Raw genomic sequence first — 27,011 nt, forward strand, 5'->3', positions numbered from 1 at the left:
TGCTAATTAACTTTGTCATACGAAAATTAAGTCTGCAAGTACCCTAGATTGCCTTCGTTGGAACTTTTTACCGGAAAACATAAAGCGCATTATTGTCGTAAAGAATCGATAGCGCTTAAAAGGAGCTTTCAAATGCACATAAACACGAACTATTTCCGATCACCCAGTCAAGAATTATGATCTTTAAAGTTCGAACAATTTTCGATGTAATGTGCTAATAAATCGTAGATATCTACCCGTATGTTTGTCTACGACCATACCACGATGAACACACCTGTTTTCGTCCGATCACGGAAGTTAAGCATCGTCGGGCCGGGAGAGTACTTCGATGGGGGACCGCCTGGGATCTCCCGGTGTCGTAGGCTATTGACTATTTCACGTTACATTATTTATCATTACGACTGTGACGTATCTTTTTTACGCAATAGCCGCTGAGTAAATCAAGTAAGGGACGTGATTAGAAGTTGCTTTCCCTTCAAAACGGCTAGAATCTTGCTGCAATAAATGCGCCACGTCGCAAATAAATGGATTACGAGCGTCAGACAAAGAAAATGGCGATGTAGTTACTTTGCTAATTAACTTTGTCATATGAAAATTAAGTCTGAAAGTACCCTAGATTTCCTTCGTTGGAACTTTTTACCGGAAATCTTAAAGCGCATGGTTGTCGTAAAGAATCGATAGCGCTTAAAAAGAGCTTTCAAATACACATAAACACGATTTATTCCGGATGATCCAGTCAAGAAATATGACCTTTAAAGTTTGAACCATTTTCGATGTAATGTGCTAATAAATCGTAGATATCTGCCCGTTTGTTTGTCTACGACCATACCACGATGAACACACCTGTTCTCGTCCGATCACGGAATGTAAGCATCGTCGGGCCGGGATAGTACTTGGATGGGGGACCGCCTGGGAACTTCTGGTGTCGTAGGCTATTGACTTTTTCACGTTACATTATTTATCATTACGACTGTGACGTATCTTTTTTACGCAATAGCCGCTGAGTAAATCAAGAAAGAAACATGATTAGAAGTTGCTTTCCCTTCAAAACGGCTACAATCGTGCTGCAATAAATGCGCCACGTCGCAAATGAATGGATTACGAGCGTCAGACAAAGAAAATGGCGATGTACTTACTTTGCTAACTAACTTTGTCATATGAAAATTAAGTCTGAAAGTACCCTAGATTGCCTTCGTTGGAACTTTTTACCGGAAATCATAAAGCGCATTATTGTTGTAAAGAATCGATAGCGCTTAAAAAGAGCTTTCAAATGCACATAAACACGACCTATTCCGGATGATCCAGTCAAGAAATATGACCTTTAAAGTTTGAACCATTTTCGATGTAATGTGCTAATAAATCGTAGATATCTGCCCGTTTGTTTGTCTACGACCATACCACGATGAACATACCTGTTCTCGTCCGATCACGGAAGTTAAGCATCGTCGGGCCGGGATAGTACTTGGATTGGGCACCGCCTGGAAACTCCTGGTGTCGTAGGCTATTGACTTTTTCACGTTACATTATTTATCATTACGACTGTGACGTATCTTTTTTACGCAATAGCCGCTGAGTAAATCAAGAAAGAGACATGATTACAAGTTGCTTTCCCTTCAAAACGGCTACAATCGTGCTGCAATAAATGCGCCACGTCGCAAATGAATGGATTACGAGCGTCAGACAAAGAAAATGGCGATGTACTTACTTTGCTAACTAACTTTGTCATATGAAAATTAAGTCTGAAAGTACCCTAGATTGCCTTCGTTGGAACTTTTTACCGGAAATCTCAAAGCGCATTATTGTCGTAAAGAATCGATAGCGCTTAAAAGGAGCTTTCAAATGCACATAAACACGAACTATTTCCGATCACCCAGTCAAGAATTGTGATCTTTAAAGTTCGAACCATTTTCGATGTAATGTGCTAATAATTCGTAGATATCTACCCGTATGTTTGTCTACGACCATACCACGATGAACACACCTGTTCTCGTCCGATCACGGAAGTTAAGCATCGTCGGGCCGGGATAGTACTTGGATGGGGAACCGCCTGGGATCTCCCGGTGTCGTAGGCTATTGACGTTTTCACGTTACATTATTTATCATCACGACTGTGACGTATCTTTTTTACGCAATAGCCGCCGAGTAAATCAAGTAAGGGACATGATTAGAAGTTTCTTTCCCTTAAAAAGGGCTACAATATTGCTGCAATAAATGCGCCACGTCGCAAATGAATGGATTAGGAGCGTCAGATAAAGAAAATGGCGATGTAGTTACTTTGCTAATTAACTTTGTCATATGAAAATTAAGTCTGCAAGTACCCTAGATTGCCTTCGTTGGAACTTTTTACCGGAAATCATAAAGCGCATTATTGTTGTAAATAATCGATAGCGCTTAAAAAGAGCTTTCAAATGCACATAGACACGACCTATTCCGGATGATCCAGTCAAGAAATATGACCTTTAAAGTTTGAACCATTTTCGATGTAATGTGCTAATAAATCGTAGATATCGGCCCGTTTGTTTGTCTACGACCATACCACTATGAACACACCTGTTCTCGTCCGATCACGAAAGTTAAGCATCGTCGGGCCGGGATAGTACTTGGATGGGGGACCGCCTCGGAACTCCTGGTGTCGTAGGCTATTGACTTTTTCATGTTACATTACTTATCATTACGACTGTGACGTATCTTTTTTACGCAATAGCTGCTGAGTAAATCAAGAAAGAGACATGATTAGAAGTTGCTTTCCCTTCAAAACGGCTACAATCGTGCTGCAATAAATGCGCCACGTCGCAAATGAATGGATTACGAGCGTCAGACAAAGAAAATGGCGATGTACTTACTTTGCTAACTAACTTTGTCATATGAAAATTAAGTCTGAAAGTACCCTAGATTGCCTTCGTTGGAACTTTTTACCGGAAATCATAAAGCGCATTATTGTTGTAAAGAATCGATAGCGCTTAAAAAGAGCTTTCAAATGCACATAAACACGACCTATTCCGGATGATCCAGTCAAGAAATATGACCTTTAAAGTTTGAACCATTTTCGATGTAATGTGCTAATAAATCGTAGATATCTGCCCGTCTGTTTGTCTACGACCATACCACGATGAACACACCTGTTCTCGTCCGATCACGGAAGTTAAGCATCGTCGAGCAGGGATAGTACTTGGATGGGGCACCGCCTGGAAACTCCTGGTGTCGTAGGCTATTGACTTTTTCACGTTACATTATTTATCATTACGACTGTGACGTATCTTTTTTACGCAATAGCCGCTGAGTAAATCAAGAAAGAGACATGATTACAAGTTGCTTTCCCTTCAAAACGGCTACAATCGTGCTGCAATAAATGCGCCACGTCGCAAATGAATGGATTACGAGCGTCAGACAAAGAAAATGGCGATGTACTTACTTTGCTAACTAACTTTGTCATATGAAAATTAAGTCTGAAAGTACCCTAGATTGCCTTCGTTGGAACTTTTTACCGGAAATCTTAAAGCGCATTATTGTCGTAAAGAATCGATAGCGCTTAAAAGGAGCTTTCAAATGCACATAAACACGAACTATTTCCGATCACCCAGTCAAGAATTGTGATCTTTAAAGTTCGAACCATTTTCGATGTAATGTGCTAATAATTCGTAGATATCTACCCGCATGTTTGTCTACGACCATACCACGATGAACACACCTGTTCTCGTCCGATCACGGAAGTTAAGCATCGTCGGGCCGGGATAGTACTTGGATGGGGGACCGCCTGGGATCTCCCGGTGTCGTAGGCTATTGACGTTTTCACGTTACATTATTTATCATCACGACTGTGACGTATCTTTTTTACGCAATAGCCGCCGAGTAAATCAAGTAAGGGACATGATTAGAAGTTTCTTTCCCTTAAAAAGGGCTACAATATTGCTGCAATAAATGCGCCACGTCGCAAATGAATGGATTAAGAGCGTCAGATAAAGAAAATGGCGATGTAGTTACTTTGCTAATTAACTTTGTCATATGAAAATTAAGTCTGCAAGTACCCTAGATTGCCTTCGTTGGAACTTTTTACCGGAAAACATAAAGCGCATTATTGTCGTAAAGAATCGATAGCGCTTAAAAGGAGCTTTCAAATGCACATAAACACGAACTATTTCCGATCACCCAGTCAAGAATTATGATCTTTAAAGTTCGAACCATTTTCGATGTAATGTGCTAATAAATCGTAGATATCTACCCGTATGTTTGTCTACGACCATACCACGATGAACACACCTGTTCTCGTCCGATCACGGACGTTAAGCATCGTCGGGCCGTGATAGTACTTGGATGGGGGACCGCCTGGGATCTCCCGGTGTTGTAGGCTATTGACGTTTTCACGTTACATTATTTATCATCATGACTGTGACGTATCTTTTTTACGCAATAGCCGCCGAGTAAATCAAGTAAGGGACATGATTAGAAGTTTCTTTCCGTTAAAAAGGGCTACAATCTTGCTGCAATAAATGCGCCACGTCGCAAATGAATGGATTAAGAGCGTCAGATAAAGAAAATGGCGATGTAGTTACTTTGCTAATTAACTTTGTCATATGAAAATTAAGTCTGCAAGTACCCTAGATTGCTTTCGTTGGAACTTTTTACCGGAAATCATAAAGCGCATTATTGTTGTAAAGAATCGATAGCGCTTAAAAAGAGCTTTCAAATGCACATAAACACGACCTATTCCGGATGATCCAGTCAAAAAATATGACCTTTAAAGTTTGAACCATTTTCGATGTAATGTGCTAATAAATCGTAGATATCTGCCCGTTTGTTTGTCTACGACCATACCACGATGAACACACCTGTTCTCGTCCGATCACGGAAGTTAAGCATCGTCGGGCCGGGATAGTACTTGGATGGGGGACCGCCTGGGAACTCCTGGTGTCGTAGGCTATTGACTTTTTCACGTTACATTATTTATCATTACGACTGTGACGTATCTTTTTTACGCAATAGCCGCTGAGTAAATCAAGAAAGAGACATGATTACAAGTTGCTTTCCCTTCAAAACGGCTACAATCGTGCTGCAATAAATGCGCTACGTCGCAAATGAATGGATTACGAGCGTCAGACAAAGAAAATGGCGATGTACTTACTTTGCTAACTAACTTTGTCATATGAAAATTAAGTCTGAAAGTACCCTAGATTGCCTTCGTTGGAATTTTTTACCGGAAATCTTAAAGCGCATTATTGTCGTAAAGAATCGATAGCGCTTAAAAGGAGCTTTCAAATGCACATAAACACGAACTATTTCCGATCACCCAGTCAAGAATTATGATCTTTAAAGTTTAAACCATTTTCGATGTAATGTGCTAATAAATCGTAGATATCTACCCGTATGTTTGTCTACGACCATACCACGATGAACACACCTGTTCTCGTCCGATCACGGAAGTTAAGCATCGTCGGGCCGGGATAGTACTTGGATGGGGGACCGCCTGGGATCTCCCGGTGTCGTAGGCTATTGACGTTTTCACGTTACATTATTTATCATCACGACTGTGACGTATCTTTTTTACGCAATAGCCGCCGAGTAAATCAAGTAAGGGACATGATTAGAAGTTTCTTTCCCTTAAAAAGGGCTACAATCTTGCTGCAATAAATGCGCCACGTCGCAAATGAATGGATTAAGAGCGTCAGATAAAGAAAATGGCGATGTAGTTACTTTGCTAATTAACTTTGTCATATGAAAATTAAGTCTGCAAGTACCCTAGATTGCTTTCGTTGAAACTTTTTACCGGAAATCATAAAGCGCATTATTGTTGTAAAGAATCGATAGCGCTTAAAAAGAGCTTTCAAATGCACATAAACACGACCTATTCCGGATGATCCAGTCAAGAAATATGACCTTTAAAGTTTGAACCATTTTCGATGTAATGTGCTAATAAATCGTAGATATCTGCCCGTTTGTTTGTCTACGACCATACTACAATGAACACACCTGCTCTCGTCCGATCACGGAAGTTAAGCATCGTCGGGCCGGGATAGTACTTGGATGGGGGACCGCCTCGGAACTCCTGGTGTCGTAGGCTTTTGACTTTTTCACGTTACATTATTTATCATCACGACTGTGACTTATATTTTTTACGCAATAACCGCTGAGTAAATCAAGAAAGAGACATGATTACAAGTTGCTTTCCCTTCAAAACGGCTAGAATCGTGTTGCAATAAATGCGCCACGTCGCAAATGAATGGATTACGAGCGTCAGACAAAGAAAATGGCGATGTACTTACTTTGCTAACTAACTTTGTCATATGAAAATTAAATCTGAAAGTACCCTAGATTGCCTTCGTTGGAACTTTTTACCGGAAATCTTAAAGCGCATTATTGTCGTAAAGAATCGATAGCGCTTAAAAGGAGCTTTCAAATGCACATAAACACGAACTATTTCCGATCACCCAGTCAAGAATTATGATCTTTAAAGTTCGAACCATTTTCGATGTAATGTGCTAATAAATCGTAGATTTCTACCCGTATGTTTGTCTACGACCATACCACGATGAACACACCTGTTCTCGTCCGATCACGGAAGTTAAGCATCGTCGGGCCGGGATAGTACTTGGATGGGGGACCGCCTGGGATCTCCCGGTGTCGTAGGCTATTGACGTTTTCACGTTACATTATTTATCATCACGACTGTGACGTATCTTTTTTACGCAATAGCCGCCGAGTAAATCAAGTAAGGGACATGATTAGAAGTTTCTTTCCCTTACAAAGGGCTACAATCTTGCTGCAATAAATGCGCCACGTCGCAAATGAATGGATTAAGAGCGTCAGATAAAGAAAATGGCGATGTAGTTACTTTGCTAATTAACTTTGTCATATGAAAATTAAGTCTGCAAGTACCCTAGATTGCTTTCGTTGGAACTTTTTACCGGAAATCATAAAGCGCATTATTGTTGTAAAGAATCGATAGCGCTTAAAAAGAGCTTTCAAATGCACATAAACACGATCTATTCCGGATGATCCAGTCAAGAAATATGACCCTTAAAGTTTGAACCATTTTCGATGTAATGTGCTAATAAATCGTAGATATCTGCCCGTTTGTTTGTCTACGACCATACCACAATGAACACACCTGTTCTCGTCCGATCACGGAAGTTAAGCATCGTCGTGCCGGGATAGTACTTTGATGGGGGACCGCCTGGGAATTCCTGGTGTCGTAGGCTATTGACTTTTTCACGTTACATTATTTATCATTACGACTGTGACGTATCTTTTTTACGCAATAGCCGCTGAGTAAATCAAGAAAGAGACATGATTACAAGTTGCTTTCCCTTCAAAACGGCTACAATCGTGCTGCAATAAATGCGCCACGTCGCAAATGAATGGATTACGAGCGTCAGACAAAGAAAATGGCGATGTACTTACTTTGCTAACTAACTTTGTCATATGAAAATTAAGTCTGAAAGTACCCTAGATTGCCTTCGTTGGAACTTTTTACCGGAAATCTTAAAGCGCATTATTGTCGTAAAGAATCGATAGCGCTTAAAAGGAGCTTTCAAATGCACATAAACACGAACTATTTCCGATCACCCAGTCAAGAATTATGATCGTTAAAATTCGAACCATTTTCGATGTAATGTGCTAATAAATCGTAGATATCTACCCGTATGTTTGTCTACGACCATACCACGATGAACACACCTGTTCTCGTCCGATCACGGAAGTTAAGCATCGTCGGGCCGGGATAGTACTTGGATGGGGGACCGCCTGGGATCTCCCGGTGTCGTAGGCTATTGACGTTTTCACGTTACATTATTTATCATCACGACTGTGACGTATCTTTTTTACGCAATAGCCGCCGAGTAAATCAAGTAAGGGACATGATTAGAAGTTTCTTTCCCTTAAAAAGGGCTACAATCTTGCTGCAATAAATGCGCCACGTCGCAAATGAATGGATTAAGAGCGTCAGATAAAGAAAATGGCGATGTAGTTACTTTGCTAATTAACTTTGTCATATGAAAATTAAGTCTGCAAGTACCCTAGATTGCTTTCGTTGAAACTTTTTACCGGAAATCATAAAGCGCATTATTGTTGTAAAGAATCGATAGCGCTTAAAAAGAGCTTTCAAATGCACATAAACACGACCTATTCCGGATGATCCAGTCAAGAAATATGACCTTTAAAGTTTGAACCATTTTCGATGTAATGTGCTAATAAATCGTAGATATCTGCCCGTTTGTTTGTCTACGACCATACTACAATGAACACACCTGCTCTTGTCCGATCACGGAAGTTAAGCATCGTCGGGCCGGGATAGTACTTGGATGGGGGACCGCCTCGGAACTCCTTGTGTCGTAGGCTATTGACTTTTTCACGTTACATTATGTATCATTACGACTGTGACGTATCTTTTTTACGCAATAGCCGCTGAGTAAATCAAGAAAGAGACATGATTACAAGTTGCTTTCCCTTCAAAACGGCTAGAATCGTGTTGCAATAAATGCGCCACGTCGCAAATGAATGGATTACGAGCGTCAGACAAAGAAAATGGCGATGTACTTACTTTGCTAACTAACTTTGTCATATGAAAATTAAGTCTGAAAGTACCCTAGATTGCCTTCGTTGGAACTTTTTACCGGAAATCTTAAAGCGCATTATTGTCGTAAAGAATCGATAGCGCTTAAAAGGAGCTTTCAAATGCACATAAACACGAACTATTTCCGATCACCCAGTCCAGAATTATGATCGTTAAAGTTCGAACCATTTTCGATGTAATGTGCTAATAAATCGTAGATATCTACCCGTATGTTTGTCTACGACCATACCACGATGAACACACCTGTTCTCGTCCGATCACGGAAGTTAAGCATCGTCGGGCCGGGATAGTACTTGGATGGGGGACCGCCTGGGATCTCCCGGTGTCGTAGGCTATTGACGTTTTCACGTTACATTATTTATCATCACGACTGTGACGTATCTTTTTTACGCAATAGCCGCCGAGTAAATCAAGTAAGGGACATGATTAGAAGTTTCTTTCCCTTAAAAAGGGCTACAATCTTGCTGCAATAAATGCGCCACGTCGCAAATGAATGGATTAAGAGCGTCAGATAAAGAAAATGGCGATGTAGTTACTTTGCTAATTAACTTTGTCATATGAAAATTAAGTCTGCAAGTACCCTAGATTGCTTTCGTTGAAACTTTTTACCGGAAATCATAAAGCGCCTTATTGTTGTAAAGAATCGCAAATAGGCACGGGGACGTAGCAGAAACGTAGAGGACGGCAGCAGGTTGAAAGATGGCGGCTAAAGATATCTTAGTAAATTACACCGAGGATATGGAAACATTAGAAGAAAGCGTTTTGCAATCTATTAAAAATATTCATGGAAGAAAGAAACGTGCAGATATGGACAGTATTATTGTTGAGTCGAAAGAATTCAGTCCAGAAAAGGTAAAATATACTGTTCAACGACTTTGCGATACTGATAAACTTTTTCTCATAAACAGACGAGGATTACCTAGCTATAGGATAAGTAAAAACATTTTTACTGGCAAAATTACGAGTGTTGATAGGGAAGAAGGAGAAGATGATATCCAAGAACCAGATGAAAAAGTAGACCACCTCGATCTTCTCGCTCAGGAACTACAACAGGTTAAAAACTTTGAAGTTTTAAAAGAAATAGTTAAAATGGTATCGGACCTGAAAGAATACGTCTCGTATGAAGTCGGTAAATTAAGAAGAAATATGGTAAATGATTTGGTTGTTCACTTGAAGGAAGAAAACGATTTTTTAAAAAACGAGATAAAAGAATCTCAAAGTTTGTTGAGGGACGTTTTGTTACAAGACATAAACATAAATAATTATGAAAAAATTAAAAACAAATCAGAAACCAATGATTGGAACGAAGTAAAGAAAGGTCCCTCGGGAAAAATAGAGAAACGATATAATAATAGATTCAGTCTTTCAAATCGGTTTAGTACACTTCAGAACGAACAAAACAACAATAATCACTATGACGCACAACCACTTACGAATAATCAAAGTTACGCACCACCACAACCAAATAAATCTATAAGAAGACCAAATCCCGTTATTAACCTTTCTCCAGAAAGAGATCTTTTACAACATAACATCAAATCATCTGAAACCCGTAAAAATAAAAAGAAGATTAGAATTATCAGTGATAGCATCGCAAAAGGCATAAATACTCGAGAATTCAATAATCATTTGAGAAACGGTGATGCAAGATTTAAAGTTTTTCCTGGTTCAAATATTAAAAATTTGGGTCATTACTCTCTACCAACCTTAGTAGATGAGAATCCAGAAATAGTAGTTGTGCATGTTGGAATAAACGACTTGCTGGATATAAAGAGAAATAAATCATCAGTTAATGAAATTGCAGAAAAAATAATCAAACTATCACGCGTATACATCGATCATGGCGTCGAAAAAGTTTTTATTTCAAGTGTTATTATCTGTACTCGTATTGATTTTGAGTTTATCAAATCGTTAAATCATATACTTGAGAACGAGGCAAAGAAATATGGCTATATTTTTATCGACAATAGTAATATTATGGAATCTAATTTATGGAAAGATGGATTACATCTAATGGAAAGTGGTAAAGTTTTGTTAGCTAATAATTTCTTATTTTATATAAATAATTTTTTAGGTCTGGATTTTATAGAAACGAATGTATACTGATTTCTGATAGGATAAGCACTGAACTTACGGCATCCTGCTCCCAGGGTGTAACACATCCATATGGGGTTACTTCTTCTGAATGCAATAAGGAATTAAATGATCAATTTGAGACTGACCAATCACATGATTCTACATATAATTTACAAAATTCTCTGAAAAATGTCTGTGATATTAGAATCAAAAATCCTTTCAATCTATTGATAGGATATTTGAATATAAATAGTTTAAGGAAAAAAATAATTGACTTAAGGGAAATCTTTGTGAAATTTGCTCCAGATTATTTTGTATTATCTGAAACAAAATTAGATAGTACTTTTCCAAATAGTCAATTTACTATTGATGATTATGAATTAAGATCTAGAAAAGGTCGGGATAAAAATGGGGGTGGGCTAATTGAGTATGTAAAAAAGGGAGTGGTTTGTAAGCAAATAAACATAGCTAACCTTACAAGTAATGAAATTATATGTTCTGAGCTAAACGTCAGAAACAAAAAATGGACTATTATCACCCTTTATCGTCCACCACGTCATTCTAATCTTCAAAGTTTCTTTGAAGATTTGGAGAAAATTCTAAACAAAACACTCTCATTTTGTGATAACATCATTGTGATGGGGGACATAAACATTGATACTCATAATAAAAATGAAATAATAAATTATCATTACATAACTTCTCTTTGCGATACTTTTGACCTAAAAAACTTAGTCAAAGACAAAACATGTTTTGCAAGTGAACAAGGAACATCAATTGATGTTATTTTAACAAATAAACAAAGGTCTTTTCAAAACACTATGGTTACTGAGACTGGACTCAGTGACCATCATCTGATGATTACAACTTTCCTAAGATCTCATCTGGTAAGATTGAAACCAAAACTAATTGTTTATAGAAGTAACAGAAAGTTTGATAAGAGAAAGTTTCTTTCTGATGTTAGGAATACACGTTTTGATTTTAATGAAAATGACCCTGCTTCAAATTACGACCACTTGACAAAAACGTTTAGTTCTATTATTGAAAAGCATGCCCCGTTAAAACAGAAACTGCTCAGGGGAAATGAAGCACCTTTTATGAATAAAGAACTTAGGCAAGCCATTTATACCAGGTCAAGATTTAAAAACCGATACAATAAAGATCCTACTGAAGAAAACAAGATTAACTATAAAAAACAACGAAATAAGTGTGTTGGACTCAGAAAGAAAGCCATAAAAATGTATTTTAAAAATGTTATAGATTCTGGGATTGTAGAAAATAAAACTTTTTGGAAAACTATTAAGCCGTTTATAACCAATAAAAGTGGTTTGAACAATGATAACATTATGATTATCAAAGATGGTGCTCAGATAACCAATGACAGTGAGCTTGCTGAATTATTTAATGAACACTATATTAACATTGTAGAAAAAAGTAGTGGAACCAAGCCAATATCAATTGATTATCGAAATTCCTTAGACAAAGAGAGACTAATTAATGAGATAATTAAAACATACGAGAGTCATCCGAGTATTGTCAAAATTAAAGCCTGCAACGAAAATATAAATTTTTTTAACTTTGAGGAGGTAGATGACAACACAATCAAAAAACTTTTTACTAATTTAAACATAAATTCCTCTCCAGGTAGAGACAAAATACCCCCAAAGCTTGTGAAGTTAGCTAGTGAATATCTGATTGGCCCATTGAAAAATGCTATAAACAGCAGCATAAAATTGAATATTTTTCCCGATGGAGCCAAACGTGCAACGGTAGCACCTCTTGACAAAGGAGGCAAAGACAAACATAGCATTAAAAATTTTAGACCTGTCAGTTGTTTGAATGTATTTTCAAAATTCTATGAAAACATAATGAAGGATCAAATCATGTCTTTCATAGAATCGAAACTTTCAATATTTTTGTCAGCCTATCGGAAAAACTATAACACACAGCATGTCTTAATTCGTTTACTAGAAGAATGGAAAAAAAAACTTGATAAGAATTACGTGGTTGGTGCAGTCTTAATGGATCTATCAAAAGCATTCGATTGTGTGCCACATGATTTACTAATCGCTAAACTTGAGGCATATGGATTTGAAATTAATGCCCTGAAATTTGTCCTGTCATACCTAACAAATAGAGAACAATCTACTCGTATAAACGGACACTACAGTCTTTTCCAAATGATTCTTTCAGGCGTGCCGCAAGGATCAATCTTAGGCCCGATAATTTTTAATATTTTTCTTAACGATATTTTTCTTTTTATAACCAGAAGTGACCTACACAACTATGCTGATGATAATACATTGTCAAGCTTTTCCAATTCAATTCCAAACCTCATTAAAATTTTAGAAGGTGAGTCTGAGCAGGCGTTAGCATGGCTACATGAAAATAAAATGATTGCTAACCCTGACAAATTTCAATGCATTATAATCAGCAAAGATAGGATAGAAAACACAAGTAGTAAACTGATAAGAATCGGAGATAAAAACATATATTCGCAAGACACAGTCAAACTGTTAGGAGTTAAAATTGACAATAACCTTAGATTTGATCAGCACTTAAATGAGGTTTGCAAGAAAGCATCTGCGCAACTAAATGCTTTGTATAGATTTAAAAACATACTTCCTTTTAAAGCTAAGAGTGTCTTAGCAGAAAGTTTTGTGTATTCAAACTTTAACTACTGTCCACTTATTTGGAATTTCTCATCTTCAAAATCACTTTCTAGGGTCGAAAAACTCCATAAGCGAGCCCTAAAATTTGTAGATAGCGGATATTCAGAGAGAAAAGAAAGGTACATTTCTACCAAGAACAAAAGTAACTACATGAAAATTATGCGAATACGAAATCTATGTATAGAGATTTTTAAATCTCTTAATAATTTAAATCCGCCATTTATGTTAGACATCTTTCAACGCAGCGAAACAAACAGGCCAGTACGAAGTCAATATTTAAATAATCTTAAAACATTGAACTTTAATACAAAAAATTTTGGGGAAAAATGTCTTCGCTCATTGGGGCCTAAAATTTGGAATACTTTACCTTCCGAATTGAAAAGTTGTAACAGCCTTAAAAAATTTAAAACGAAACTAAAGGAGTATGATTTCAGTCACTCGGTCTATTTAAATATTTTTTCTTAATTTTTATACATTTTTCATAAAACCATAAACAAATTTTTGTCGGATTTGATTAGTTTCCTGTATATTTATAAGTATGTATTTATTTATTTTTTTATATCAGGAAGCTATATGTACATAGTTATTTCTCCGACGTTAAATAAATTAAGAAGAAGAAGAAGAAGAATCGATAGCGCTTAAAAAGAGCTTTCAAATGCACATAAACACGACCTATTCCGGATGATCCAGTCAAGAAATATGACCTTTAAAGTTTGAACCATTTTCGATGTAATGTGCTAATAAATCGTAGATATCTGCCCGTTTGTTTGTCTACGACCATACTACAATGAACACACCTGCTCTTGTCCGATCACGGAAGTTAAGCATCGTCGGGCCGGGATAGTACTTTGATGGGGGACCGCCTCGGAACTCCTTGTGTCGTAGGCTTTTGACTTTTTCACGTTACATTATGTATCATTACGACTGTGACGTATCTTTTTTACGCAATAGCCGCTGAGTAAATCAAGAAAGAGACATGATTACAAGTTGCTTTCCCTTCAAAACGGCTAGAATCGTGTTGCAATAAATGCGCCACGTCGCAAATGAATGGATTACCAGCGTCAGACAAAGAAAATGGCGATATACTTACTTTGCTAACTAACTTTGTCATATGAAAATTAAATCTGAAAGTACCCTAGATTGCCTTCGTTGGAACTTTTTACCGGAAATCTTAAAGCGCATTATTGTCGTAAAGAATCGATAGCGCTTAAAAGGAGCTTTCAAATGCACATAAACACGAACTATTTCCGATCACCCAGTCAAGAATTATGATCTTTAAAGTTCGAACCATTTTCGATGTAATGTGCTAATAAATCGTAGATATCTACCCGTATGTTTGTCTACGACCATACCACGATGAACACACCTGTTCTCGTCCGATCACGGAAGTTAAGCATCGTCGGGCCGGGATAGTACTTGGATGGGGTCCGCCTGGGATCTCCCGGTGTCGTAGGCTATTGACGTTTTCACGTTACATTATTTATCATCACGACTGTGACGTATCTTTTTTACGCAATAGCCGCCGAGTAAATCAAGTAAGGGACATGATTAGAAGTTTTTTTCCTTTACAAAGGGCTACAATCTTGCTGCAATAAATGCGCCACGTCGCAAATGAATGGATTAAGAGCGTCAGATAAAGAAAATGGCGATGTAGTTACTTTGCTAATTAACTTTGTCATATGAAAATTAAGTCTGCAAGTACCCTAGATTGCTTTCGTTGGAACTTTTTACCGGAAATCATAAAGCGCATTATTGTTGTAAAGAATCGATAGCGCTTAAAAAGAGCTTTCAAATGCACATAAACACGATCTATTCCGGATGATCCAGTCAAGAAATATGACCCTTAAAGTTTGAACCATTTTCGATGTAATGTGCTAATAAATCGTAGATATCTGCCCGTTTGTTTGTCTACGACCATACCACAATGAACACACCTGTTCTCGTCCGATCACGGAAGTTAAGCATCGTCGGGCCGGGATAGTACTTTGATGGGGGACCGCCTGGGAATTCCTGGTGTCGTTGGCTATTGACTTTTTCACGTTACATTATTTATCATTACGACTGTGACGTATCTTTTTTACGCAATAGCCGCTGAGTAAATCAAGAAAGAGACATGATTACAAGTTGCTTTCCCTTCAAAACGGCTACAATCGTGCTGCAATAAATGCGCCACGTCGCAAATGAATGGATTACGAGCGTCAGACAAAGAAAATGGCGATGTACTTACTTTGCTAACTAACTTTGTCATATGAAAATTAAGTCTGAAAGTACCCTAGATTGCCTTCGTTGGAACTTTTTACCGGAAATCTTAAAGCGCATTATTGTCGTAAAGAATCGATAGCGCTTAAAAGGAGCTTTCAAATGCACATAAACACGAACTATTTCCGATCACCCAGTCAAGAATTATGATCTTTAAAGTTCGAACCATTTTCGATGTAATGTGCAAATAAATCGTAGATATCTACCCGTATGTTTGTCTACGACCATACCACGATGAACACACCTGTTCTCGTCCGATCACGGAAGTTAAGCATCGTCGGGCCGGGATAGTACTTGGATGGTGGACCGCCTGGGATCTCCTGGTGGCGTTGGCTATTGACGTTTTCACGTTACATTATTTATCATCACGACTGTGACGTATCTTTTTTACGCAATAGCCGCCGAGTAAATCAAGTAAGGGACATGATTAGAAGTTTTTTTCCCTTAAAAAGGGCTACAATCTTGCTGCAATAAATGCGCCACGTCGCAAATGAATGGATTAAGAGCGTCAGATAAAGAAAATGGCGATGTAGTTACTTTGCTAATTAACTTTGTCATATGAAAATTAAGTCTGCAAGTACCCTAGATTGCCTTCGTTGGAACTTTTTACCGGAAATCATAAAGCGCATTATTGTTGTAAAGAATCGATAGCGCTTAAAAAGAGCTTTCAAATGCACATAAACACGACCTATTCCGGATGATCCAGTCAAGAAATATGACCTTTAAAGTTTGAACCATTTTCGATGTAATGTGCTAATAAATCGTAGATATCTGCCCGTATGTGTGTCTACGACCATACCACGATGAACACACCTGTTCTCGTCTGATCACGGAAGTTAAGCATCGTCGAGCCGGGATAGTACTTGGATGGGGGACCGCCCGGGATCTCCCGGTGTCGTAGGCTATTGACGTTTTCACGTTACATTATTTATCATCACGACTGTGACGTATCTTTTTTACGCAATAGCCGCCGAGTAAATCAAGTAAGGGACATGATTAGAAGTTTCTTTCCCTTAAAAAGGGCTACAATCTTGCTGCAATAAATGCGCCACGTCGCAAATGAATGGATTACGAGCGTCAGACAAAGAAAATGGCGATGTAGTTACTTTGCTAATTAACTTTGTCATATGAAAATTAAGTCTGCAAGTACCCTAGATTGCTTTCGTTGAAACTTTTTACCGGAAATCATAAAGCGCATTATTGTCGTAAAGAATCGATAGCGCTTAAAAGGAGCTTTCAAATGCACATAAACACGAACTATTTCCGATCACCCAGTCAAGAATTATGATCTTTAAAGTTCGAACCATTTTCGATGTAATGTGCAAATAAATCGTAGATATCTACACGTATGTTTGTCTACGACCATACCACGATGAACACACCTGTTCTCGTCCGATCACGGAAGTTAAGCATCGTCGGGCCGGGATAGTACTTGGATGGTGGACCGCCTGGGATCTCCTGGTGGCGTTGGCTATTGACGTTTTCACGTTACATTATTTATCATCACGACTGTGACGTATCTTTTTTACGCAATAGCCGCCGAGTAAATCAAGTAAGGGACATGATTAGAAGTTTTTTTCCCTTAAAAAGGGCTACAATCTTGCTGCAATAAATGCGCCACGTCGCAAATGAATGGATTAAGAGCGTCAGATAAAGAAAATGGCGATGTAGTTACTTTGCTAATTAACTTTGTCATATGAAAATTAAGTCTGCAAGTACCCTAGATTGCCTTCGTTGGAACTTTTTACCGGAAATCATAAAGCGCATTATTGTTGTAACGAATCGATAGCGCTTAAAAAGAGCTTTCAAATGCACATAAACACGACCTATTCCGGATGATCCAGTCAAGAAATATGACCTTTAAAGTTTGAACCATTTTCGATGTAATGTGCTAATAAATCGTAGATATCTGCCCGTATGTGTGTCTACGACCATACCACGATGAACACACCTGTTCTCGTCTGATCACGGAAGTTAAGCATCGTCGAGCCGGGATAGTATTTGGATGGGGGACCGCCCGGGATCTCCCGGTGTCGTAGGCTATTGACGTTTTCACGTTACATTATTTATCATCACGACTGTGACGTATCTTTTTTACGCAATAGCCGCCGAGTAAATCAAGTAAGGGACATGATTACAAGTTGCTTTCCCTTCAAAACGGCTAGAATCGTGCTGCAATAAATGCGCCACGTCGCAAATGAATGGATTACGAGCGTCAGACAAAGAAAATGGCGATGTACTTACTTTGCTAACTAACTTTGTCATATGAAAATTAAGTCTGAAAGTACCCTAGATTGCCTTCGTTGGAACTTTTTACCGGAAATCTTAAAGCGCATTATTGTCGTAAAGAATCGATAGCGCTTAAAAGGAGCTTTCAAATGCACATAAACACGAACTATTTCCGATCACCCAGTCAAGAATTATGATCTTTAAAGTTCGAACCATTTTCGATGTAATGTGCTAATAAATCGTAGATATCTACCCGTATGTTTGTCTACGACCATACCACGATGAACACACCTGTTCTCGTCCGATCACGGAAGTTAAGCATCGTCGGGCCGGCATAGTACTTGGATGGGGAACCGCCTGGGATCTCCCGGTGTCGTAGGCTATTGACGTTTTCACATTACATTATTTATCATCACGACTGTGACGTATCTTTTTTACGCAATAGCCGCCGAGTAAATCAAGTAAGGGACATGATTAGAAGTTGCTTTCCCTTCAAAACGGCTAGAATCGTGCTGCAATAAATGCGCCACGTCGCAAATGAATGGATTACGAGCGTCAGACAAAGAAAATGGCGATGTACTTACTTTGCTAACTAACTTTGTCATATGAAAATTAAGTCTGAAAGTACCCTAGATTGCCTTCGTTGGAACTTTTTACCGGAAATCTTAAAGCGCATTATTGTCGTAAAGAATCGATAGCGCTTAAAAGGAGCTTTCAAATGCACATAAACACGAACTATTTCCGATCACCCAGTCAAGAAATATGACCTTTAAAGTTTGAACCATTTTCGATGTAATGTGCTAATAAATCGTAGATATCTGCCCGTATGTGTGTCTACGACCATACCACGATGAACACACCTGTTCTCGTCTGATCACGGAAGTTAAGCATCGTCGAGCCGGGATAGTATTTGGATGGGGGACCGCCCGGGATCTCCCGGTGTCGTAGGCTATTGACGTTTTCACGTTACATTATTTATCATTACGACTGTGACGTATCTTTTTTACGCAATAGCCGCTGAGTAAATCAAGAAAGAGACCTGATTACAAGTTGCTTTCCCTTCAAAACGGCTACAATCGTGCTGCAATAAATGCGCCACGTCGCAAATGAATGGATTACGAGCGTCAGACAAATAAAATGGCGATGTACTTACTTTGCTAACTAACTTTGTCATATGAAAATTAAGTCTGAAAGTACCCTAGATTGCCTTCGTTGGAACTTTTTACCGGAAATCTTAAAGCGCATTATTGTCATAAAGAATCGATAGCGCTTAAAAGGAGCTTTCAAATGCCCATAAACACGAACTATTTCCGATCACCCAGTCAAGAATTATGATCTTTAAAGTTCGAACCATTTTCGATGTAATGTGCTAATAAATCGTAGATATCTACCCGTATGTTTGTCTACGACCATACCACGATGAACACAACTGTTCTCGTCCGATCACGGAAGTTAAGCATCGTCGGGCCGGGATAGTACTTGGATGGGGGACCGCCTGGGATCTCCCGGTGTCGTTGGCTATTGACTATTTCACGTTACATTATTTATCATTACGACTGTGACGTATCTTTTTTACGCAATAGCCGCTGAGTAAATCAAGTAAGGGACGTGATTAGAAGTTGCTTTCCCTTCAAAACGGCTACAATCTTGCTGCAATAAATGCGCCACGTCGCACATAAATGGATTACGAGCGTCAGACAAAGAAAATGGCGATGTACTTACTTTGCTAATTAACTTTGTCATATGAAAATTAAGTCTGAAAGTACCCTAGATTTCCTTCGTTGGAACTTTTTACCGGAAATCTTAAAGCGCATGGTTGTCGTAAAGAATCGATAGCGCCTAAAAAGAGCTTTTAAAGGGATCCCGAGGTGTCTACACAAGTAATGCTTATGCAACTCAAAACATTCAAAGAAATATAGTAGAGAAAGTCTTTTTAGCCAAATCAATATTATGTAGTAGATATATCCATGTTTACCTCGTAAAAACAGCAGCGCTCGCCTCCATTTTGTTGTGATTATATTTCGGTAAAATTCAACTCTAGCGTCCAGTCTTTTTTCCATGGGTCAAAGTTGTGACGCGCCAGTTCAGTATCAAAAGCGCGCGAAATACATAATACACAAGAAAATCGTTTCGTTAATGCAGCAAAATGTCTGTAAATCCTTACCAGTTTGAACCACAAAAAAAGGTTGTTAACAATTCCAACAATGATAGCGATGATAGTTGGGAAGATGTTCCCGACTGTCTAGAAGAAGTTAGAGAGCAAGAGCCTCGTATCAATCGCCTAGACGTCGAACCATCCTCATGGTGTAAATGTTCGTTTTGCTGTACGATGCCTGTGAGTCGTGAATGTTTATGCTGCACAGAAATCGACGAAATAAAGTTGAGATATATTTCTGGTGGTATGATTCTGTATAATTAATTAGTGTGCATATTTTGTTGAATGAATAACTAAGAAATTTTTATATGCTCGATCCCAGGACCTGTATGAGACAGGCCTCTAGATCTAGTTTGTAAATTTTCCCAATTTGTTTTTTTTCTAGATTATACATGCGTAACTCAGCATGAAAGTTTCGATGCTGTGTGTTTAAATCCACATGTTTTATGGACCGCTATGGTTAGTTTGAATGACAGGGAAGGTGCATGGCTACCTTGCATAGACAATATACCGAATCGGTAAAAATATATATTATTCTCAAACATAGATCTCATACAAAATGTTTCTCAACACGCTCAACAAAATACAAAACAACAAAATAACTCTATTTATATCTCAAAAAACTATACTCAACTTATGTACATGCAAAAATATACATTTAATGAACCTCATCCCCAGGCTGTTTTCTCGTTTTAGGACTTATCGCTACGCAGCGTATCGACAGTTTTCTTGGTTTGTTTATACAAAACTTGGAAGACATGTTCGTAGAATCATTCCTGCTTGTGTGGTTTCAAAAATTAGAAAAAAATTTCCAGAAGAAAATGGAATTTATGTGAATTTCGATGGCGACGATGAGGGAGCAGACGGGATGTCTGAAATTATCCAGGCGTGGGAGTACATGACGAGCGAAGAACAGAACAGATAGAGCCCTTAACACAAACGCCTATTCGACTGAATTTGTGCACTTAGAACCCAGGACGTTTTTCATATTTGATAGAATTAAATCGCTTCCCCCAAAACCTTTTCTAAATTACATGTATATATCATGTTTTAAATCTCGCCATTTTCGTTTTCTTCTCAATTATTTCATCTCGGCTTGCTCTTTCTTTTGGTGCCATGATTCGCTTTCTCGACCTGTGTTTTTCACGTTTCGCCGCTCGTTTGTATGCACCTATCATCATGACCTTCAAGTATTCATAATTTTTTTTCTCAAATACTGTTCTAGCGATTAACTTCTTCGTTGGTTTGCGCCAAGCAATTTTGAAGCGTGGTTTCCCAAGCTGTTCACCAGATTGAATAATTGCTTGAGTTCGCTGGCAGTTGAAGTTATTATCCAAAGCAGCCAGATAAGCACCCATGACCATATGATCGTGCTGAAAATGGTACTGCTTAGGAATATACTTCAACAAAAGGTTGTTAAAAACTTCCACATTCGTTGTGTGCACGACATCCGTTAAATACTTCAAGTCATTTTTGAAGGACTTGTCTCTGACCATTGAAACTAAATATTGATGAGCTGGTGAACCCTCTAACAACCAGTTCTTACTTTTTTGTTCTTCTTTCGTAAGTGGTTCATGTTCACACCTTTTAAATTTTTTACATCCCGGCCATTCATGTTTGTTGATAGTGTGATAGATGATTGACTGAAATTTTTCATAGATAAGGTCAGCATCGCCATTGGCAGTTGTAACGCTCCACCAGAAGTGGTTCACTATTGAAGGTACCCACTCTAACAAACTTTCATGACTTTTCTTTTTTGCAATTTTATTGATTTTTTTATTTATATTTTTGGCAACGTGCCTTGGATCAAATTGATGTTTGATTCTGTTGAACTCAGGGTTCACTCGCATTAGTTTGCGTATTTGTGTGTGTTTATCTGTGGCCACAACATCCACGTGAACATCATTATTTTGCAGCTGTCGTAAAATACGAACAAACCCTTCTTTTTCCATGGCGTTTGAATTCTTTACTTCTGTTACAGGTACCACAACAGTGTCAATAACTTTCCCGGTAAGTGTTTCCATGAACGTATAATTGCAGTACTTTGCAGAATGGCCAGGGCTATCGCATCTTCCGTCACCAACGAGAACAACGACATCACGCGATTTCAACAATTCCACCATACGTTTACGTTCGACATTCCACTTTTGTCTAACTACGGGAAGGATGAAATCACGTCGAATCTGATAATACACACTGTCAGATATGAATTTCAAATTAATCAACCATGCAAACCTCGAAATTTTTGCAAACGGTACCCCTGAAAAAGCGATTGATGTTGAAATAAATAAATTTCCCAATCCGTTTAGTGAGCCGACCATTGGTTGACTTTTCCATTCGATATTGCATTCATTGAAGCAATTAATTTTTAAATGCAATTGGGAACCGGTATTCATAACTTCTCTGATTTCAGATTGATCAACAGGCCCACCACACCTTGGACACCGACCGAGCAATTCAAATAACTTACTCTCGTAAACTAGAAATACACGTTCATTTCTAATTTTCTCCTTCCAACTGACACACTCATTCTGCGAAAGATCAGATTCTGTTGCATTCTCATTCTGTGAAGGAACATAATCACTATCAGCAGCGTCTTCACCACATTCGTCACTCGAACTTTCTGATTTATCATCCAATTCCAATTCATTATTTACAACCTCCAATTCATTATTTACAACCTCCAATTCATTATTTACACCATCCAATTCATTATTTACACCATCCAATTTATTATTTACACCATCCAATTTATTATTTACAATTTCAACAGCAGCACTAATGACATCCTCCGCTTCATCTAAACCACTACTCTGAACACCCAAATTGTTACAAAAATTGTCAGCCACCACAGTCTCTAACACGTCAGTCGACACACTCTCACGATTCTGACAAACAATTTTTACGCCATCACTTTCTAAAATACCTTTCTTGGCTATTGGAAATTGTACACCTTTCGATGGATTGTTCTTTTTGAACGTTTTTGTTTGGCACCTAATACTTCTGAAGTGTCTCATCCTCGTGAGGGTAGACGCATCTCGATAATACGTCGGTTCTGTTTGCACACTGACTGTGTTGTAAGTGATGTCTGTTTGAGTTGACATATTTCTAGAACCTTGAACATCAGAATCAGCAGGCGAGAGGCTTCCAAGACTGTCAAAATCATCAACTGGAATTGTATAAGAGTCTTGTTTTTCTAATAAGTCTGAGACAATCTGAAATTAAAAGAAAATCAAATGATAAGGCCTGGGTACTAAGGTATATTATATTATATATGTCACACCTTTTTATAACACAAAATGTATATGATTGGAAGGAAGATAAATAAATTTACGTATCTATATTTATCATTTTTCTCAAGAAGTTTCATATTTGATATCTCGTAATTATAAGCTGAAGACTGGTCACCAAGTTGTTATTGCAAATCACAATACCTCAGCTTGTTCTTTGACTTTCAATCTTTTTGTGGATGATGCTCTCTCAGGTGTTGGCTCAATATGAGGGAATAAGGTGGGTATTGCCCCTGGCACCAGCTTCCGAATCATTTTTTTATTTTTATTTGCTGCATACTTTTGTTGCATATCAAAAGATTTGTCGAAACAGTCTTCGGTGAAATGGGTTGAACACAAGTACCGATATTTTGGCAGTGAGGTCCGTTTGACTTTGGCAATCCATAATTCTGGATCCTTTGGAAATTTATGATACGATACATTATCATTTAAATTAGATTGATTGTGGGGGACCGCCTGGGAACTCCTGGTGTCGTAGGCTATTGACTTTTTCACGTTACATTATTTATCATTACGACTGTGACGTATCTTTTTTACGCAATAGCCGCTGAGTAAATCAAGAAAGAGACATGATTACAAGTTGCTTTCCCTTCAAAACGGCTAGAATTGTGCTGCAATAAATGCGCCACGTCGCAAATGAATGGATTACGAGCGTCAGACAAAGAAAATGGCGATGTACTTACTTTGCTAACTAACTTTGTCATATGAAAATTAAGTCTGAAAGTACCCTAGATTGCCTTCGTTGGAACTTTTTACCGGAAATCTTAAAGCGCATTATTGTCGTAAAGAATCGATAGCGCTTAAAAGGAGCTTTCGAATGCACATAAACACGAACTATTTCCGATCACCCAGTCAAGAATTATGATCTTTAAAGTTCGAACCATTTTCGATGTAATGTGCTAATAAATCGTAGATATCTACCCGTATGTTTGTCTACGACCATACCACGATGAACACACCTGTTCTCGTCCGATCACGGAAGTTAAGCATCGTCGGGCCGGGATAGTACTTGGATGGGGTACCGCCTGGGATCTCCCGGTGTCGTAGGCTATTGACGTTTTCACGTTACATTATTTATCATCACGACTGTGACGTATCTTTTTTACGCAATAGCAGCGGAGTAAATCCAGTAAGGGACATAATTAGAAGTTTCTTTCCCTTAAAAAGGGCTACAATCTTGCTGCAATAAATGCGCAACGTCGCAAATGAATGGATTAAGAGCGTCAGAGAAGGAAAATGGCGATGTAGTTACTTTGCTAATTAACTTTGTCATATGAAAATTAAGTCTGCAAGTACCCTAGATTGCCTTCGTTGGAACTTTTTACCGGAAATCATAAAGCGCATTATTGTTGTAAAGAATCGATAGCGCTTGAAAGAGCTTTCAAATGCACATAAACACGACCTATTCCGGATGATCCAGTCAAGAAATATGACCTTTAAAGTTTGAACCATTTTCGATGTAATGTGCTAATAAATCGTAGATATCTGCCCGTTTGATTGTCTACGACCATACCACAATGAACACACCTGTTCTCGTCCGATCACGGAAGTTAAGCATCGTCGGTCCGGGATAGTACTTGGATGGGGGACCGCCTGGGAACTCCTGGTGTCGTAGGCTATTGACTTTTTCACGTTACATTATTTATCATTACGACTGTGACGTATCTTTTTTACGCAATAGCCGCTGAGTAAATCAAGAAAGAGACATGATTACAAGTTGCTTTCCCTTCAAAACGGCTAGAATCGTGCTGCAATAAATGCGCCACGTCGCAAATGAATGGATTACGAGCGTCAGACAAAGAAAATGGCGATGTACTTACTTTGCTAACTAACTTTGTCATATGAAAATTAAGTCTGAAAGTACCCTAGATTGCCTTCGTTGGAACTTTTTACCGGAAATCTTAAAGCGCATTATTGTCGTAAAGAATCGATAGCGCTTAAAAGGAGCTTTCAAATGCACATAAACACGAACAATTTCCGATCACCCAGTCAAGAATTATGATCTTTAAAGTTCGAACCATTTTCGATGTAATGTGCTAATAAATCGTAGATATCTACCCGTATGTTTGTCTACGACCATACCACGATGAACGCACCTGTTCTCGTCCGATCACGGAAGTTAAGCATCGTCGGGCCGGGATAGTACTTGGATGGGGGACCGCCTGGGATCTCCCGGTGTCGCAGGCTATTGACGTTTTCACGTTACATTATTTATCATCACGACTGTGACGTATCTTTTTTACGCAATAGCCGCCGAGTAAATCAAGTAAGGGACATGATTAGAAGTTTCTTTCCCTTAAAAAGGGGTACAATCTTGCTGCAATAAATGCGCCACGTCGCAAATGAATGGATTAAGAGCGTCAGAGAAGGAAAATGGCGATGTAGTTACTTTGCTAATTAACTTTGTCATATGAAAATTAAGTCTGCAAGTACCCTAGATTGCCTTCGTTGGAACTTTTTACCGGAAATCATAAAGCGCATTATTGTTGTAAAGAATCGATAGCGCTTAAAAAGAGCTTTCAAATGCACATAAACACGACCTATTCCGGATGATCCAGTCAAGAAATATGACCTTTAAAGTTTGAACCATTTTTGATGTAATGTGCTAATAAATCGTAGATCTCTGCCCGTTTGTTTGTCTACGACCATACCACAATGAACACACCTGTTCTCGTCCGATCACGGAAGTTAAGCATCGTCGGGCCGGGATAGTACTTGGATGGGGGACCGCCTGGGAACTCCTGGTGTCGTAGGCTATTGCCTTTTTCACGTTACATTATTTATCATTACGACTGTGACGTATCTTTTTTACGCAATAGCCGCTGAGTAAATCAAGAAAGAGACATGATTACAAGTTGCTTTCCCTTCAAAACGGCTACAATGGTGCTGCAATAAATGCGCCACGTCGCAAATGAATGGATTACGAGCGTCAGACAAAGAAAATGGCGATGTACTTACTTTGCTAACTAACTTTGTCATATGAAAATTAAGTCTGAAAGTACCCTAGATTGCCTTCGTTGGAACTTTTTACCGGAAATCTTAAAGCGCATTATTGTCGTAAAGAATCGATAGCGCTTAAAGGGAGCTTTCAAATGCACATAAACACGAACTATTTCCGATCACCCAGTCAAGAATTATGATCTTTAAAGTTCGAACCATTTTCGATGTAATGTGCTAATAAATCGTAGATATCTGCCCGTTTGTTTGTCTACGACCATACCACGATGAACACACCTGTTCTCGTCCGATCACGGAAGTTAAGCATCGTCGGGCCGGGATAGTACTTGGATGGGGGACCGCCTGGGATCTCCCGGTGTCGTTGGCTATTGACTATTTCACGTTACATTATTTATCATTACGACTGTGACGTATCTTTTTTACGCAATAGCCGCTGAGTAAATCAAGTAAGGGACGTGATTAGAAGTTGCTTTCCTTTCAAAACGGCTACAATCTTGCTGCAATAAATGCGCCACGTCGCAAATAAATGGATTACGAGCGTCAGATAAAGAAGGTGGCGATGTAGTTACTTTGCTAATTAACTTTGTCATATGAAAATTAAGTCTGAAAGTACCCTAGATTTCCTACGTTGGAACTTTTTACCGGAAATCTTAAAGCGCATGGTTGTCGTAAAGAATCGATAGCGCTTAAAAAGAGCTTTCAAATGCACATAAACACGACCTATTTCGAATGATCGAGTCAAGAAATATGACCTTTAAAGTTTGAACCATTTTCGATGTAATGTGCTAATAAATCGTAGATATCTG

General features: G+C 38.5%; 27 non-coding genes and 4 pseudogenes across 27 annotated transcripts; all 31 read left to right on the forward strand.

Annotated features, from left to right (window-relative positions):
* Positions 1-246: 246 nt before the first annotated feature.
* Positions 247-365, forward strand: LOC130618042 (5S ribosomal RNA). The gene has a single exon (XR_008979118.1). It is a non-coding gene; the product is annotated as a 5S ribosomal RNA (ribosomal RNA).
* Positions 366-815: 450 nt separating this feature from the next.
* On the forward strand, positions 816-934 carry LOC130617698 (5S ribosomal RNA). The gene has a single exon (XR_008978775.1). It is a non-coding gene; the product is annotated as a 5S ribosomal RNA (ribosomal RNA).
* A 450-nt stretch (positions 935-1,384) lies between these two features.
* Positions 1,385-1,503, forward strand: LOC130618265 (5S ribosomal RNA). The gene has a single exon (XR_008979339.1). It is a non-coding gene; the product is annotated as a 5S ribosomal RNA (ribosomal RNA).
* A 450-nt stretch (positions 1,504-1,953) lies between these two features.
* LOC130617199 (5S ribosomal RNA) lies at positions 1,954-2,072 on the forward strand. The gene has a single exon (XR_008978276.1). It is a non-coding gene; the product is annotated as a 5S ribosomal RNA (ribosomal RNA).
* Positions 2,073-2,522: 450 nt separating this feature from the next.
* LOC130617516 (5S ribosomal RNA) lies at positions 2,523-2,641 on the forward strand. The gene has a single exon (XR_008978593.1). It is a non-coding gene; the product is annotated as a 5S ribosomal RNA (ribosomal RNA).
* A 450-nt stretch (positions 2,642-3,091) lies between these two features.
* On the forward strand, positions 3,092-3,210 carry LOC130618349 (5S ribosomal RNA). The gene has a single exon (XR_008979423.1). It is a non-coding gene; the product is annotated as a 5S ribosomal RNA (ribosomal RNA).
* A 450-nt stretch (positions 3,211-3,660) lies between these two features.
* Positions 3,661-3,779, forward strand: LOC130616700 (5S ribosomal RNA). Its single transcript, XR_008977780.1, has one exon. It is a non-coding gene; the product is annotated as a 5S ribosomal RNA (ribosomal RNA).
* A 450-nt stretch (positions 3,780-4,229) lies between these two features.
* On the forward strand, positions 4,230-4,348 carry LOC130618319 (5S ribosomal RNA). The gene has a single exon (XR_008979393.1). It is a non-coding gene; the product is annotated as a 5S ribosomal RNA (ribosomal RNA).
* A 450-nt stretch (positions 4,349-4,798) lies between these two features.
* LOC130617398 (5S ribosomal RNA) lies at positions 4,799-4,917 on the forward strand. The gene has a single exon (XR_008978476.1). It is a non-coding gene; the product is annotated as a 5S ribosomal RNA (ribosomal RNA).
* A 450-nt stretch (positions 4,918-5,367) lies between these two features.
* LOC130616701 (5S ribosomal RNA) lies at positions 5,368-5,486 on the forward strand. The gene has a single exon (XR_008977781.1). It is a non-coding gene; the product is annotated as a 5S ribosomal RNA (ribosomal RNA).
* Positions 5,487-5,936: 450 nt separating this feature from the next.
* On the forward strand, positions 5,937-6,055 carry LOC130618164 (5S ribosomal RNA). The gene has a single exon (XR_008979239.1). It is a non-coding gene; the product is annotated as a 5S ribosomal RNA (ribosomal RNA).
* Positions 6,056-6,505: 450 nt separating this feature from the next.
* Positions 6,506-6,624, forward strand: LOC130616702 (5S ribosomal RNA). Its single transcript, XR_008977783.1, has one exon. It is a non-coding gene; the product is annotated as a 5S ribosomal RNA (ribosomal RNA).
* Positions 6,625-7,074: 450 nt separating this feature from the next.
* Positions 7,075-7,193, forward strand: LOC130617385 (5S ribosomal RNA). Its single transcript, XR_008978462.1, has one exon. It is a non-coding gene; the product is annotated as a 5S ribosomal RNA (ribosomal RNA).
* A 450-nt stretch (positions 7,194-7,643) lies between these two features.
* On the forward strand, positions 7,644-7,762 carry LOC130616703 (5S ribosomal RNA). Its single transcript, XR_008977784.1, has one exon. It is a non-coding gene; the product is annotated as a 5S ribosomal RNA (ribosomal RNA).
* A 450-nt stretch (positions 7,763-8,212) lies between these two features.
* On the forward strand, positions 8,213-8,331 carry LOC130618669 (5S ribosomal RNA; annotated as a pseudogene).
* A 450-nt stretch (positions 8,332-8,781) lies between these two features.
* On the forward strand, positions 8,782-8,900 carry LOC130616704 (5S ribosomal RNA). Its single transcript, XR_008977785.1, has one exon. It is a non-coding gene; the product is annotated as a 5S ribosomal RNA (ribosomal RNA).
* A 5,183-nt stretch (positions 8,901-14,083) lies between these two features.
* On the forward strand, positions 14,084-14,202 carry LOC130618683 (5S ribosomal RNA; annotated as a pseudogene).
* Positions 14,203-14,652: 450 nt separating this feature from the next.
* On the forward strand, positions 14,653-14,770 carry LOC130618253 (5S ribosomal RNA). The gene has a single exon (XR_008979327.1). It is a non-coding gene; the product is annotated as a 5S ribosomal RNA (ribosomal RNA).
* A 450-nt stretch (positions 14,771-15,220) lies between these two features.
* On the forward strand, positions 15,221-15,339 carry LOC130616752 (5S ribosomal RNA). Its single transcript, XR_008977832.1, has one exon. It is a non-coding gene; the product is annotated as a 5S ribosomal RNA (ribosomal RNA).
* Positions 15,340-15,789: 450 nt separating this feature from the next.
* On the forward strand, positions 15,790-15,908 carry LOC130618256 (5S ribosomal RNA). Its single transcript, XR_008979329.1, has one exon. It is a non-coding gene; the product is annotated as a 5S ribosomal RNA (ribosomal RNA).
* A 450-nt stretch (positions 15,909-16,358) lies between these two features.
* On the forward strand, positions 16,359-16,477 carry LOC130618110 (5S ribosomal RNA). The gene has a single exon (XR_008979185.1). It is a non-coding gene; the product is annotated as a 5S ribosomal RNA (ribosomal RNA).
* A 450-nt stretch (positions 16,478-16,927) lies between these two features.
* Positions 16,928-17,046, forward strand: LOC130618258 (5S ribosomal RNA). Its single transcript, XR_008979331.1, has one exon. It is a non-coding gene; the product is annotated as a 5S ribosomal RNA (ribosomal RNA).
* Positions 17,047-17,496: 450 nt separating this feature from the next.
* On the forward strand, positions 17,497-17,615 carry LOC130618402 (5S ribosomal RNA; annotated as a pseudogene).
* Positions 17,616-18,065: 450 nt separating this feature from the next.
* LOC130617925 (5S ribosomal RNA) lies at positions 18,066-18,184 on the forward strand. The gene has a single exon (XR_008979000.1). It is a non-coding gene; the product is annotated as a 5S ribosomal RNA (ribosomal RNA).
* A 450-nt stretch (positions 18,185-18,634) lies between these two features.
* LOC130618403 (5S ribosomal RNA) lies at positions 18,635-18,753 on the forward strand (annotated as a pseudogene).
* Positions 18,754-19,203: 450 nt separating this feature from the next.
* LOC130618137 (5S ribosomal RNA) lies at positions 19,204-19,322 on the forward strand. Its single transcript, XR_008979211.1, has one exon. It is a non-coding gene; the product is annotated as a 5S ribosomal RNA (ribosomal RNA).
* A 4,856-nt stretch (positions 19,323-24,178) lies between these two features.
* Positions 24,179-24,297, forward strand: LOC130617256 (5S ribosomal RNA). The gene has a single exon (XR_008978334.1). It is a non-coding gene; the product is annotated as a 5S ribosomal RNA (ribosomal RNA).
* A 449-nt stretch (positions 24,298-24,746) lies between these two features.
* Positions 24,747-24,865, forward strand: LOC130616917 (5S ribosomal RNA). Its single transcript, XR_008977996.1, has one exon. It is a non-coding gene; the product is annotated as a 5S ribosomal RNA (ribosomal RNA).
* Positions 24,866-25,315: 450 nt separating this feature from the next.
* LOC130617646 (5S ribosomal RNA) lies at positions 25,316-25,434 on the forward strand. Its single transcript, XR_008978723.1, has one exon. It is a non-coding gene; the product is annotated as a 5S ribosomal RNA (ribosomal RNA).
* A 450-nt stretch (positions 25,435-25,884) lies between these two features.
* LOC130615917 (5S ribosomal RNA) lies at positions 25,885-26,003 on the forward strand. Its single transcript, XR_008977003.1, has one exon. It is a non-coding gene; the product is annotated as a 5S ribosomal RNA (ribosomal RNA).
* A 450-nt stretch (positions 26,004-26,453) lies between these two features.
* LOC130617451 (5S ribosomal RNA) lies at positions 26,454-26,572 on the forward strand. The gene has a single exon (XR_008978528.1). It is a non-coding gene; the product is annotated as a 5S ribosomal RNA (ribosomal RNA).
* The last annotated feature ends 439 nt before the right edge of the window (positions 26,573-27,011 follow it).

This window comes from Hydractinia symbiolongicarpus, chromosome 11 (genome assembly GCF_029227915.1).
Source record: "Hydractinia symbiolongicarpus strain clone_291-10 chromosome 11, HSymV2.1, whole genome shotgun sequence".
NCBI lineage: Eukaryota > Metazoa > Cnidaria > Hydrozoa > Anthoathecata > Hydractiniidae > Hydractinia > Hydractinia symbiolongicarpus.